The sequence below is a fragment of the Tribolium madens genome, unplaced genomic scaffold (assembly GCF_015345945.1).
Source record: "Tribolium madens isolate multiple individuals breed KSU strain unplaced genomic scaffold, Tmad_KSU_1.1 Scaffold_91;HRSCAF=231;Tcas5.2_LG7, whole genome shotgun sequence".
Taxonomy (NCBI): domain Eukaryota; kingdom Metazoa; phylum Arthropoda; class Insecta; order Coleoptera; family Tenebrionidae; genus Tribolium; species Tribolium madens.
In genome coordinates, this window is record NW_025401063.1 from 18,480,035 (window position 1) to 18,492,499 (window position 12,465).

Sequence of the window (12,465 nt, forward strand, 5' to 3'; positions counted from 1 at the left end):
AAAAAAACTTAAAAATATTGCAAATGTATTTGCACAAGAATGTTATGAGTATTAATTAAAACCTTTTTTTCCCACATTCTTTTAAAGTTTGCGTATTTGTGACCTTAAAAAAATAATCAAAATCTTGGTAAACATTCCACATTACTATTTTCTCTATTAATTTTTCTTTTACATGAAGAATACAGGATGTTCAAAAATCGCGCAGTCATAGTGTACAATTTAAACTCTCATAGTTTCGGAATTTTTAGAGATAGTTTTTTTTTTAACATTTTTCTTGATGTCTTGGGCACCGCCCGATGACACAGTGTCACGGAAGGGCGCGATTTTTTGAACAACCTGTATTCCCAACTTTTTGTACGCAGGATATTTAACTATATTAGCTCAGATTTTAAATTATTGTCAAATAACCTATTTAGTGAAAATCATTAAATTCCAATATACTTCCATTAGCCGACCGTTTTTTATTTGTTTTTAATACTATCCCATATTTATTCTAATGTTTTTTTATTACTTTTCAATAAAATCAAAAGTAAATTAATAGACATACTCGTAAGTGATCAATTATTTTAAGAAAGGATTGTAAGTAAAACCATAATAAAAAACTAAAATGTTATTTACTGAAATATTTTCAATTTAAACTGAGTTAAAACAACTGCCAGCCTTACATTTTGGAGAAAAGTTTGTGATTTTTACAGTCTACTCTCAGAATTCAAATGGAGTAAAAACAACTTTAGTAAGTTCACAAAGTATTGCTGCGTTGCTTTCATTTTCAGACCGAGAAAAAGTTAAAACATCTGACACAAAGTTCTCAATGGGCACTAATAGGGTGAGAAATGTAGGTCGAGCAAGCGCATTTAAACCGTAACCTCCTGAGACCTTACACACTCTCGTAACCAATCACCTTATTCAAGAAAACTAAAAGAAAAAACAAAATAAAAACCAAAACAAAACTTAATAATAAGAAAAAAGACTTACTCTGGAATTGAAAATATCATTTTGGATACGCGTTTGGTCGTTGACACTTCCAAAAAAAAAACTGGTTGTTATCAACCCTTTCAAGTGCCCTTTTGGGCTATCTCGAACAAACCGAACGGCCCGACATTCGCGGCTAGAATGATGCAACTCAGAAGTAACACAAGAATATCTGTACATTCACAACCCCTAACATGTCGCAAAATACCACAAGCATTTTCATTGGCGATGACGAAAAAGAGGGGGAAATGAGGGGGTTGGGATTACGGCATTTCTGCCAACTAGAAAACAGGAAAATCGGCGCCAAACTGTCGCGTCAGTTAAATGTTCCTCAAACTATCCATTACAAACTAGGATGGGTTTAATTTGATTTACAGAAGCGAAAGAGGCTACGCCAAGAAAAAAAAAATTTAAAGACAAAAACTAAAGTAAGCCGCTGATTTGTTTACCTTTATAGCAGACTTTCACGGTTCCGGATTTCCCTGAAACAAAAATGAATTTAAAAAAATTATTCGCTGGGAAATAAAAAAAGAAATAAAATTTCATCTACTGGGTATTATTAAACTTTGAGAGTTTATGGACAGTCGCAATTACAGTTTTAAATTTTACATCCACTTTCTAGGGGAGGATCCTCTGTTACAATTAACTCCGAATTTGATATCATTGTTTGTTTTTGTAACCGTTTATATAGAAGACATTGGGAGATGTCAAAATTATAGTAAACAACCCCCATGTTTGTAAACATTATAACACCACTCTTTCCACAGTTTTTGATAGAAAGTGATATTTTCTGTACACAATTTCAATTTCCTTTTTTATTATTTGAAAGATATACAACCAACTTAACACTGCTGTATAAGCGGTAAACTTAGATGTTCCAAAGTTTACCACCAACTTGCCTACTACATTTGTTTTTAGTTTTAAACCTTTGTTTTGTTTTAAAACACAACTCATTGTTCGTAGCACAATTACTAATAATAGAACCGCCAATAAAACTTTTGCATGGTTTGCAGAGTTCGCTGTGCTAATTTATTAATTCCGTATGAAATTTTAGTGAAACCAGAAAATAAGTATTTACTACAAGTTAGTATCTGATTTTGTGGAAAAAAATTGACACAGTACAGCCTGTCCCAAGTTTTAGGGCCGGCCCAATAATTAATATTTCTAACTTATTAAAAAACTTTTTTGTTAGTGCAAACGATAGAGGATTATACAGACTTCAATTTAATGTTTTGATATCAAAATTTTGAGCGTATGGCAGTGAGATCATAAAAACTAAATTTGAAAAAAAAAATTCACTTAATTGGAATAATTTCTACATGAAAAAATTCCTTTACTTTTCTAGTACTAATTGTGAAAATTGTGCAAAAGTTGATAGGTTTTGAGTAATTAAACATTTTAATATTTACTTAAAGTAAAATTCAGATTTCAATAATAATATCAACTAATTTCAACATAACGTGCTCCCTTTCTAAAAAGTACATTTTTCTGTTAATCTACTTCTTCATATTTTTCTGGTCTCTTACTCTCATTTGCTTCTTTACTTCAAAAGGATAATGCGTAAGTTTTCAAGTTCTAAAATTCATACAATCTATGTATATCAGATGGAAGAAAAAGTTGAGAAGGAACAATACCTGTGAAGAAGTTTTAGAGAAGTCGATTCATCGGACCAGAATGTTTGAAAATCGAGTTTGTTTTCAAAATAATTTTTGGTAATTGTTGATAATAATTAACAATTTTGTCTCATTATATTCGTGTACAACCGCTTTAGGGAAAAAATACTGGAAACTAGCAGGTTATGTCACCCACATGACAGGTGTCAAAATTACAGTAGACCAGCTATTTTTTAAAGTTCTGGGCAAATTGGTATTATTTTTGTAACCTAGCAACGGATATAATTTTTCAATCATTCCTTGAAGTGCGCTTCTGGGATTGGTGGATTTAAGAGTCTAATAACTTTCTTATGCAAGCAAAAATTACTTCTTTGGATGCACTTTCTGGCGATCTATTGCCGCTGGCACTTGACATTTTTCTCTTGAGCGCGAGTTGTGGCGCACCCTGTATAATCCTCTATCGTTTGCACGAGCAAACAATTTTTTTAATCAAATAGAAATATTTATTTTTGGACCGGCCCTAAATCTTAAAAAAATAAAATTGAGTAGATGTATCCGGTTTTCCGGATATTCCCATTAAAGTGTATGTTCTCGGAAGTAACTGTTCCAAATTTTATAATATTTGGTCAAATGGTTACTAGCTATTAACATACCTAGGATGTAATGAATGTCATAACAGCTGCAGATGTCAGTTTGAAATCCGAGCGAGTAGCGAGGATTTTAAGACATCTAAGGCTGTTATGACATTTGTCATTTGTTTGTTTAAGATTTTATCGGTTTCTGTCGAATAAGCCAAAAATTGGAACAAATTAAATCCAAAAATTCTAGGTTGTAATGACAGCTGCAGATGTCAGTTTGAAATCCGGGCGAGTTTATAATTTTACAATTTCGATGTGTCAGTAAAAATGATATATCGATATGTAAAATTGACATTTCAATATTGTAAAATTTTACAGCAATCAATAAGGTTATGCCATAGTTAACAGATTATTTTTGTGCATGTCACATTGCTCTTAACAAACAAAAAGCGATAAAAAATTATTATAATAAAAAAAAATTTCATACCCACATTCCGAGGGCTGTAAAATTCTTATCAGTAGAGATAGGACACGAGTTATCATTTTTATAGGTCATTTTTGAGGTTCCAATATTGCTTCATATTTATTAATTATTCTGTACCTATACAGGATGTGTCAGAACTCACGCCTCAGAAAAAAATTTCAAGTAAGATAGGGTATCAGGAACATGGAAAAAATGTTTAAAAAATTCTGTCAAAAAAATTTGACATTTGACATGTTTTATGTCTATTTAATAATATCGATGATCTTGTATATGTTTTTTATAATTATTAGTAAAAGTACAAAAATGTTGCCAATAAAAGCCATAAATAACATTAAACAGAATTACAAACAATTTAGGATACAAAACTGAACCTCTCATAACTTCAAAATTTTAATAGATAGAATTTTTTTTACAATTTTCCATGTTCCGGGTATCTTACCTTCCATGGCATTTTTCTCTGAGGTGCGAGTTCTGTCGCACCCTGTATTTTTTTTTAAATTCTTAAAAACGAAATCTAAAATAATCAGTAATATATTTTTCAAGTTATCATAAAGTTAGCCGGAGTAATTACTGCCTAAAGGACGAAGTTAAAAATATATCTTATAAAAATAGATGTGTAGCTAAATTTAAACCAAAAATCGTCAATTAGTCATTTCATTAGATTAGTTTAATATTTAGAATTACGAATCAATCAAAATATTTTGAGTTCTGGATCAATTTTCGAATAATTCGAATGCAAAATTATAACAAATTTAGAATCTTCAAAAAGTTTATATCCGCTGCCACAATTTCTCAATAATGTTTTCTTCACAGATTTATGTATTGTTACTGCTTAAACACTAATAAAACAACATCAGTCATAAACTGGATAAAAATCCACATTTTGATTGGGAAAGAGCCAAATATCTATAACTCAGTATTGTGATATCATCGTTTTGCTATAACTTTACGTTGAAGCAACGACTGAGAAAATATAAAATCGAAAAATTCTTAAAAATGTAAAAATAAACATGTTTCCATATCCAAGATGATTCTTTTAGGGCCTATATTAGAAACTTTTTAACTTCTAATGCAGATAGAAATTTGAAATTTTGTACACAACTCAAATCGACCAGTCTAAGTTCAATTAAATTATTTTCAAAATGGCTGAACTTCCGGAAATACGAGAAATTGGCGCCAACTTTGAATTTTTAAATAGTAACCACTTATTTTTATTGTATTTTTGAATTCTCCTCTCCAAACTGAGTAAAATATACCTAGTTGTTAGTACTTATCTGTCATAGTTTCTGACATATGTCAATTTTTTGCTCAAAATTTTTATTTGCAGAGGTTTATTAAAAACATCACAGCTCTTGAACCGTTTGCGATAAGTGAATAATTTTTTTTGCATTCAATAACCAAAGGTTCGAAGAGTTTCCTAAAATTTTCAAAATTGTCAACTGTAAAATTGCAAAGCTTATATGATTTTTTGAAAATGTTATTTAACAAACAGCTATAACTCAGTTTTTAGAAGGATTTTTATCAACATGTCCTATATCCATCTCTTACAGTTTCTGAAATAAACACGAAAAACGTGTTGTTTTTTTTTTATTTTTATAGTAATTAACGTAGGCTTTGGAAAATGATCAATACGTATTAAAGATTTATTAGTCTACACAACACCCATCCGGAATTACGAAGAATTGAGGCAAGGATTGAGGCGGCATTTAATAATCTTCAACCAAATAAAATAATGGAAGCCACTCAATTCAGTTCACCATCGAGTTTTGTACTGTTTGAAAATGATATCGAACATCTGTATTAATTATGGTATATCTTTATTGTATTTTTCCAAAGCCTACGTGATTAACTATAAAAATAAAAACATTAACATGTTTTTTGTGATTATTTCAAAAACTGTAAGAGATAGGTGGACATGTTGATAAAAGTCCTTCTACAAATTGATATACTTTTGATTGCCGTTGAGAAAATAGAGTCATTTCATTTCAAAAAACTGAGTTATAGCTGTTTGTTAATGATCATTTTCAAAACATCATACTAGCCTTGCAATTTGACAGTCGACAATTTTGAAAATTCTAGGAAACTTTTCGAACTTTTGGTTATCAAAAACAAAAAAAATATTCACTTATCGCAAAGGGTTCAAGAGCTGTGATGTTTTGAATAAACCCCTGCAAGTGAAAATTTTGACCAAAAAATTGACATAGGTCAAAAACTATGACAGATAAGTACTAACAACTAGAGACATTTTACTCAGTTTAGACAGGAGAATTTAAAAATGCAATAAAAATAAGTGGTTACCATTTAAAATTTCAAAGTTGGCGCCAATTTCTCATAGTTCCGGAAGTTCAACCATTTTGAAAACAATTTAGTTGAACTCAGAGCGGTTGATTTGGGTTGTGTACAAAATTTCAAATTCCTATCTGCATTCTAAGTTAAAAAGTTTCTAATGTAGGCCCTAAAAGAATCGCCTTGTATGCAAACTGTTGATTTTATAATAAGATTTCTTTTCACTCGATGAACGCCTCTGACCTCTTACTAAGTTCCTTTAATTGACAACATATTGATCTCTAATTCTTTTATAATATAAAGTGGATCAAAATTTATTGCACGAATAAGTTATTATTTTCGTTAAGACTGTATTGTGCTTCCCAGTGGTTCAATTATATTCCCATTCATTAATTAAATGCCTATTATGCATGCAAAGCATTTAAGCCCCAAAATAATTCATTAAGAACAGCCCTTGCAATTTAAATTTGGCGCCCTACAGTTCGTGATTGTACCCTCTGCAGTAAAAAAATCTATCCTCTCCTCCTCGTCCTCTAGCCCGGGCGATATAAATCTACTCAATTACTTTTTCCAAGTCGGCTCCTTAACGGGTTAGAAAAGAAAGATCTGCGGTCACTTTAACTCGCTCTTGCAGGAAAAGCTACCGTGAAGAAAAATTCGGGAGCTGGTGGCTGGTTTTCAGCAGAAGTAAAAACGGGATTGAGGGATGCTGCACGACGACGGACCGGTTTGGAAGCCGCCAGTCGGGCGCCGGACGCTTCGACCCCTTCCACGATTGCGAACATAACAACCCTCCTGCGGCCCAACAAACTCTCCTCAGTCACCGCCCTCCTAAACACCCCGGCGCTGCATGCGGATTATATCTTGATTATGTCGATGGAGTTTGCAAAAATTTGAGACAAAAAGTAAAAAATAATAGGTGCAACTACTACTACTGTACGTGAAAAGAAAATCAAGGAGGAAATTCCCGCAGAACTTAGAAAGAACGTGGAACAATTTGAACAAAATACTGACGAACCACAAATTCACAACCCAGCACAGTTAGGAAGAAGTTTTATTCACATACAAAAATAGAAAAACAATTTCAAATCATTTGTAGTGACTTTGCAATGGTAAAATGCAATTTTAAAACCAGATATTATATGCACAGGCAGGTTAAACCTCATATAACTCGTCCAATAAATCATTGTGCACGTAAATAAACTGGCTCCAAATCGGAACTTAATATTATAAAAGTGCAATTTCTCTGTCACAATTCAACTCAAGCTACTTATAGTTGTGGAAAAGAAAAATTTGTTTGTAACCTAAAAATCTATTAAACTGTCTGATTCTTTTACATTTCGCTACTTTGATGTGTAAGTGTAAAGTTTTGAAAATTAGACACCGAAAATATAATTCCTACTTCCATTTTTAGATAATCATTCAAATTTTGATTTTAATTTTTTAAATATTACTCATATAAAACTTGAAAAAGTACCAACATTCAAAAACAAGGATCAAATTTTAAGAATAAATCTGTTGTCCTTTCGAGTCTGCAAATTTTTCTTACTTAAAAACTTAAGCATGTTAAGCATAATAGAACGCACACTTTATATGGGTTTCTAAAGACCACTCAAATGTGGATATTTTTACATCAATCGACCCGTCTTGAGATAAGAAATTATTGTTACCATTGCACCAAAACGCTAACTTTATAAATACTAACTTTGCAAAACAAAATTCAAATGCAGCCATTTACTTTGCTTTAGTTGGAAAGAGAGAGGTAGATCTCGCTTTAAGATGGTCCTTAGAGCGAGATCTACCCTTCTCCTTCCAACAATGCAAAATAAATGGCAGCATTTTAATTTTGTTTTACAAATAACGGCTTTATTTATAAAGTTAGCGTTTTGGCGCAATGGTAACAATAATTTCTTATCTGAACACGCGTCGATTGGTTTAAAAATATCCACATTTGAGTGGTCTTGTAGAAACCCATATAAAGTATGCGTTCTCCTTCCTATATTCGGAAATAAGTAATTCCCAAATTTAATGATACAGGAAATGCACGTTTATGCTAAGGTTGATTGCAAGTCCATTTATTTTTGCGTTTGCTTCATCTGGTAAATGGATACACATAGATATCTATGGAAAATAGTATTATAATAAAATACAGGTTTATCATAAAATAACACACAAAATTCATAAAACCCAGTGTTTACTTTGAAAACAATTCGAAGTTTTTTTTTCAAATAGGAAGCTATAATTTTGCAATCTTTATTTGATAAAGTCTATTTTTACTTTAAAAAAAAATTGAGTAAAAAAAATAAACGAAACAAACTTGATTTTATAAAAGCTATTAAATGACTTTTTAAAATATTGTTGAATTTATTAAAATAAAAATTAGGTTTTACGAATTTTGTGCATTATTTTATCATAACACCCTTTATATACAGTATGTCCCCGGATTGAGTTTACAAGAAAAAAACATTATCTTTGATTTTACGCCAAAACTGCAAAGGAAACACATTTTTTGCTTTACCTGAAACGAGCAAATCTGTACTTAAAACTTCATTATTCTAACTCAGTAGAAAGAAAAGCTCATTTTCCTCTTGATTTTGGACTTGAATAATTTTTCTCTGCTTTTTAAGTCCTAACACATTGGTGGTTTTATTATTTTGACAATGATGTCACTTTAACAAATGAGTTTACGCAAGTTAAATAACAAAAATTGTTTGTGAAAAACATAATTTTAATAAATATCAACTCAAAGAAACAGTTTTAAGATAAAAACCAAAGTCATTTTTAACAAGAAGTATCATTATTTAAGTAATCAATTAATTGTAAAAGTGGCATATGTACCTATGTGCTGGAAACGCTAATTCATTTACCGTGCCTTTCTATTAATACCTCTCTTGTCGTTTATTTTGGTTTAGGTTCATTTTATGATGCATACTGTAGTTTTGCAATAACCGGATGCAAATTCCATCGACTCATCCTTTACTTTTGACAATTACATTGTATCATGGTCAGTAGAATGAAAATACGATCATTTACGCAATGACATATTTACAAAGTCATAAAGCTTACAATATTTATTTGCTTACTAGAATACTATCAGTAGGATAAGCAAATGAAAATGTACATTGAAAAAAGCATATTACCTTGAAATATCAACAACATCGCTAATCGTTGTTCATTTTTACTATCCTATAAAGGACATAACATCAAACTTATTAGTCCATGAATTATATTTGTCATTAATGTAACTATTAACACTTATCATCATTTATTTTTATGCATACTATAAAACTGGGTTCCTACTTTTAAAAATTAAAGACCAACTAGTTCCATATGAAGATCAAAACTTTATTAAAACTGGCAATTATGTTGATATCATTAGCAATTTCAAGTTTTACTATATTTTTTAATTTTACGCAATTTTTTATGAAAAATGAATTTTAGTCTTTATTGTATAAAGAGTGCGCCACAACTCGCGCCCCAGAGAAAATTTTCAAGTAAGGTAAGATACCAGGAACATAAAAACAATGTTTGAAAAATTCTATCTGTCATTTATTTTTTGACATTTGACATTTTTTTATATCTATTTAATGTTACTAATGATCTGGTATATGTTTTTTTACAATTATTTAGTAAAGGGACACAATTTTTTTTTGCCAAAAGAAGCCAGAAATTTGCATCTTTAATCTTGCCTTGAATTAATTGAATAAAACAACTTTTTAATAAGTCGCCACTTGACTGATGTTCCCATTAAAAAAATCAAGTTAACTTTGCATTTGAAAACTTAACAAAATTTAAGAAGTAGTTTTCAATAAGTCCTAAGTCTCCTTAAAATTCCAGGATTCTAACTGAAACCGTTTTAGCTGTTTTTAACCGATCCCATACATAATAGCAAGCCTATATAGAAATTACATAAATAAAATTTTTGTAATATGGTACGAAGAAGAATTTATACGAAAAAGTAAGACCGATAGAAACAAACGAGTTCCAAAGGTTTTTTTTTTTTAATCTTTCAAAAAATGATATCTCCTGAAGTCAAAATGCAATTTCCTTAAAACAGCTCGAATAAAAATTAACATTGTTTTCACATTCACCGCCGCAGAAAACAAAGTACATCTTTCGTCTAAAAGAAGTTTACGTGTTTCATCACAGTGTAATCAAAGATTGTCTTCCTGTCAAATGAACTATGCGTAACATTGAACTTGAAACAGAACGGATATAACTGCAACCGAAAAAAAAAATATTATTAAAGACATGTGTTTTGAAACGTTTCATTGAAGAGATGCGCTCTTGCATTTAACAAACACTTAGATAAAAATTCGACAAAAAAAGACCAAAGAAACTGTAGAATATTTTCTCTGACATGATTCCACTACGTTACGTCAATGCATTTAACACGTTGAAACTTTTTAACGAACAGTTTGTAAAGACCATCACTTTTAAGAGATCAATCAAACAGTCATCATTTGCATTTCTCTTGTTCCAAACACAAAGATACTTGCATCAACATCGCTAATTTTTCATTTTAATGACTGTACCAGTCAAATGTGGTGGGTCGTCCGATTCCATCCCCTACCATCTTCAAGAATTAATGATATCCAGAGATCAGGGAATTAAAGCCCTATTGTTTGTCGTAGGGTTTCTGGCACTACGCCATCTAACCCACAGTTTATTTACCTGTACCTGTATTTCCAAAGGATCATTGGCACTTGTTCAACACAGCTCCAAATTTAAGAAGTGTCTGAAAAACGTTTTCCGAAAGGCTAAGAGAAAAATTATACACGAAGAAAGTCCATTTTTGTATTTTAAGAATTGAACAAACTTTCATTTTTTGTTGATGAATACGAAATGAATATTACCCGAAGGCAATAGGAGACGTATAATAAATGATGGTGGTGTTTACGCCATGGCTGATGTAATGCAGTTGCTTTAGTTGGATCATCCACACACGGATCTGTCACACCGGAAGCCGAGTCTGTTTATTTTCAGGTTAACTGCTCCATCAGGTATAATTAAGCAGCGCCCAATCTCAACGACCCAAGAGAACACAAAGTGTACAAGTTAATTGCGTAATTGAATAATGAATATAAAAAACGCGACAATACGAGATTTGATGAAAATTGACCAAATTGCCGGAAAAAACTAGACAGATTTAATTCTTACAACTTGGCAGCAGTCCTGTGTTTGTATATTGGCCCTGATTCACGTTCAGAAATAGTCCAATTAGTCTATTACACTATTTCTGTTGAATTGTGTCTTGATTACTCATAATTTTTATGATTATTATGAAATTTTCCCCATTCAGCCAGTCAAAATGGAGAAGAAAATCAATCTCAAGTCACTTTCAAATTATTGCAACATCGCATATGTGTGGTTGTTAATTGAATATTACCTTAATGCTATCATATAAATCGATAAATAAATATGCTCAAGCTATATCCTCATTTGGCCGTCTTCCAGTAATTTTTATCTCCCTCCAAAAGCTGTCAGAACTTCTTAATCGTTTTTTATTTCAATCCCAGCTTAGACACAATATTGATTTTTCGAAGAAATTTAAAATGCAAATATTTTTACCCAAGCTCAGTATCATTAGTAATTTACACAACAGCTTATCTTATATTTCACCGGTTTTCCTCCAAACAGTTAGTCAAGAGGAAGTAATGATAACCACAAAATTCCCAAGTTTTTAAAAAAATATGTAACCCCATCCAAGGCCTTTTCAGCCCGCCTACGCCACTGTAGTGTAATCCACCAGGCCTTGGTGGAGTAACAGAATATAAATAAAGCAAACGTCAGAACTATTGATTAGTATAAGAAATATTAGAAAATTCGTCGAAAATGGAACGCTCACGTCCCAATTTCCCACCTATTTGTACAAAATAAATTAATTTGAAAAAAATCAATGTTTAATCCAGCTGTCAAACGCATAGCCTACCAAGTTTTATTTACATTTGATGCCAAACAAGGTAGGCGGTGTAAAAACGGGCAAATTTTCTAAATTTACACTTGAAATTAGGTCAGTAAACTGATAATGAATCCGTAGTAAACAATCAGTTAAGATAACAGTGTTAGTTTATCAATTAAATGGATCGTTCCAAAACAGATGCAAGTTTGGAAGGCAATAGCTCGTATTGTGCACGACTTACAACATTCAAATTTATACACAACAAAGATAAAATTAATTGAAAGCAAATTACTCACTTGTGATAAAAATTCAGTTACTTCATTTCGATAAAAAACACATTAATTTAGAACGTTTTGCAAAACACGCCCAATGCACTTAGATAGATTTCGACTGATTGCAGAAGTGGCGCCCCCTGACGAGCCGAGTTCGACCAGTGGCGTAACACCTCGCGCGTACCTGGGGTTATTTCGAAAATTTCACACTTGAAAATTTAACGCACTGAAACAGCAATCCACACTCAAGTTAAGCCGATAATGGCTGTTATCAGTCGCAAACGAGTAATAAGGAAGCGATTTCAGTAGTTTCCTTGAAGTGTTATGTTTCTTGTAATTAAAATTGTCATGAATGAAC

At 31.5% G+C, this 12,465-nt stretch overlaps 1 protein-coding gene across 8 annotated transcripts in view; it reads right to left on the reverse strand.

Moving 5' to 3' along the window:
* Nucleotides 1-12,226, reverse strand: part of LOC123012046 (talin-1) — a 37,434-nt gene extending 25,208 nt beyond the window's left edge. For 6 of the 8 annotated variants that reach the window (XM_044409811.1, XM_044409808.1, XM_044409813.1 and 3 more), the window contains exons 1-2: nucleotides 12,132-12,226; nucleotides 1,422-1,454 (exon numbers count right to left, since the gene is read on the reverse strand). The gene's annotated coding sequence lies outside the window, so the exon portion shown is untranslated. Of the gene's footprint in view, nucleotides 1-975; nucleotides 1,078-1,421; nucleotides 1,455-12,131 lie in introns of those variants that run through there. The other 2 variants (XM_044409809.1, XM_044409810.1) reach the window with 2 other exon arrangements.
* Between the last annotated feature and the right edge of the window lie 239 nt (nucleotides 12,227-12,465).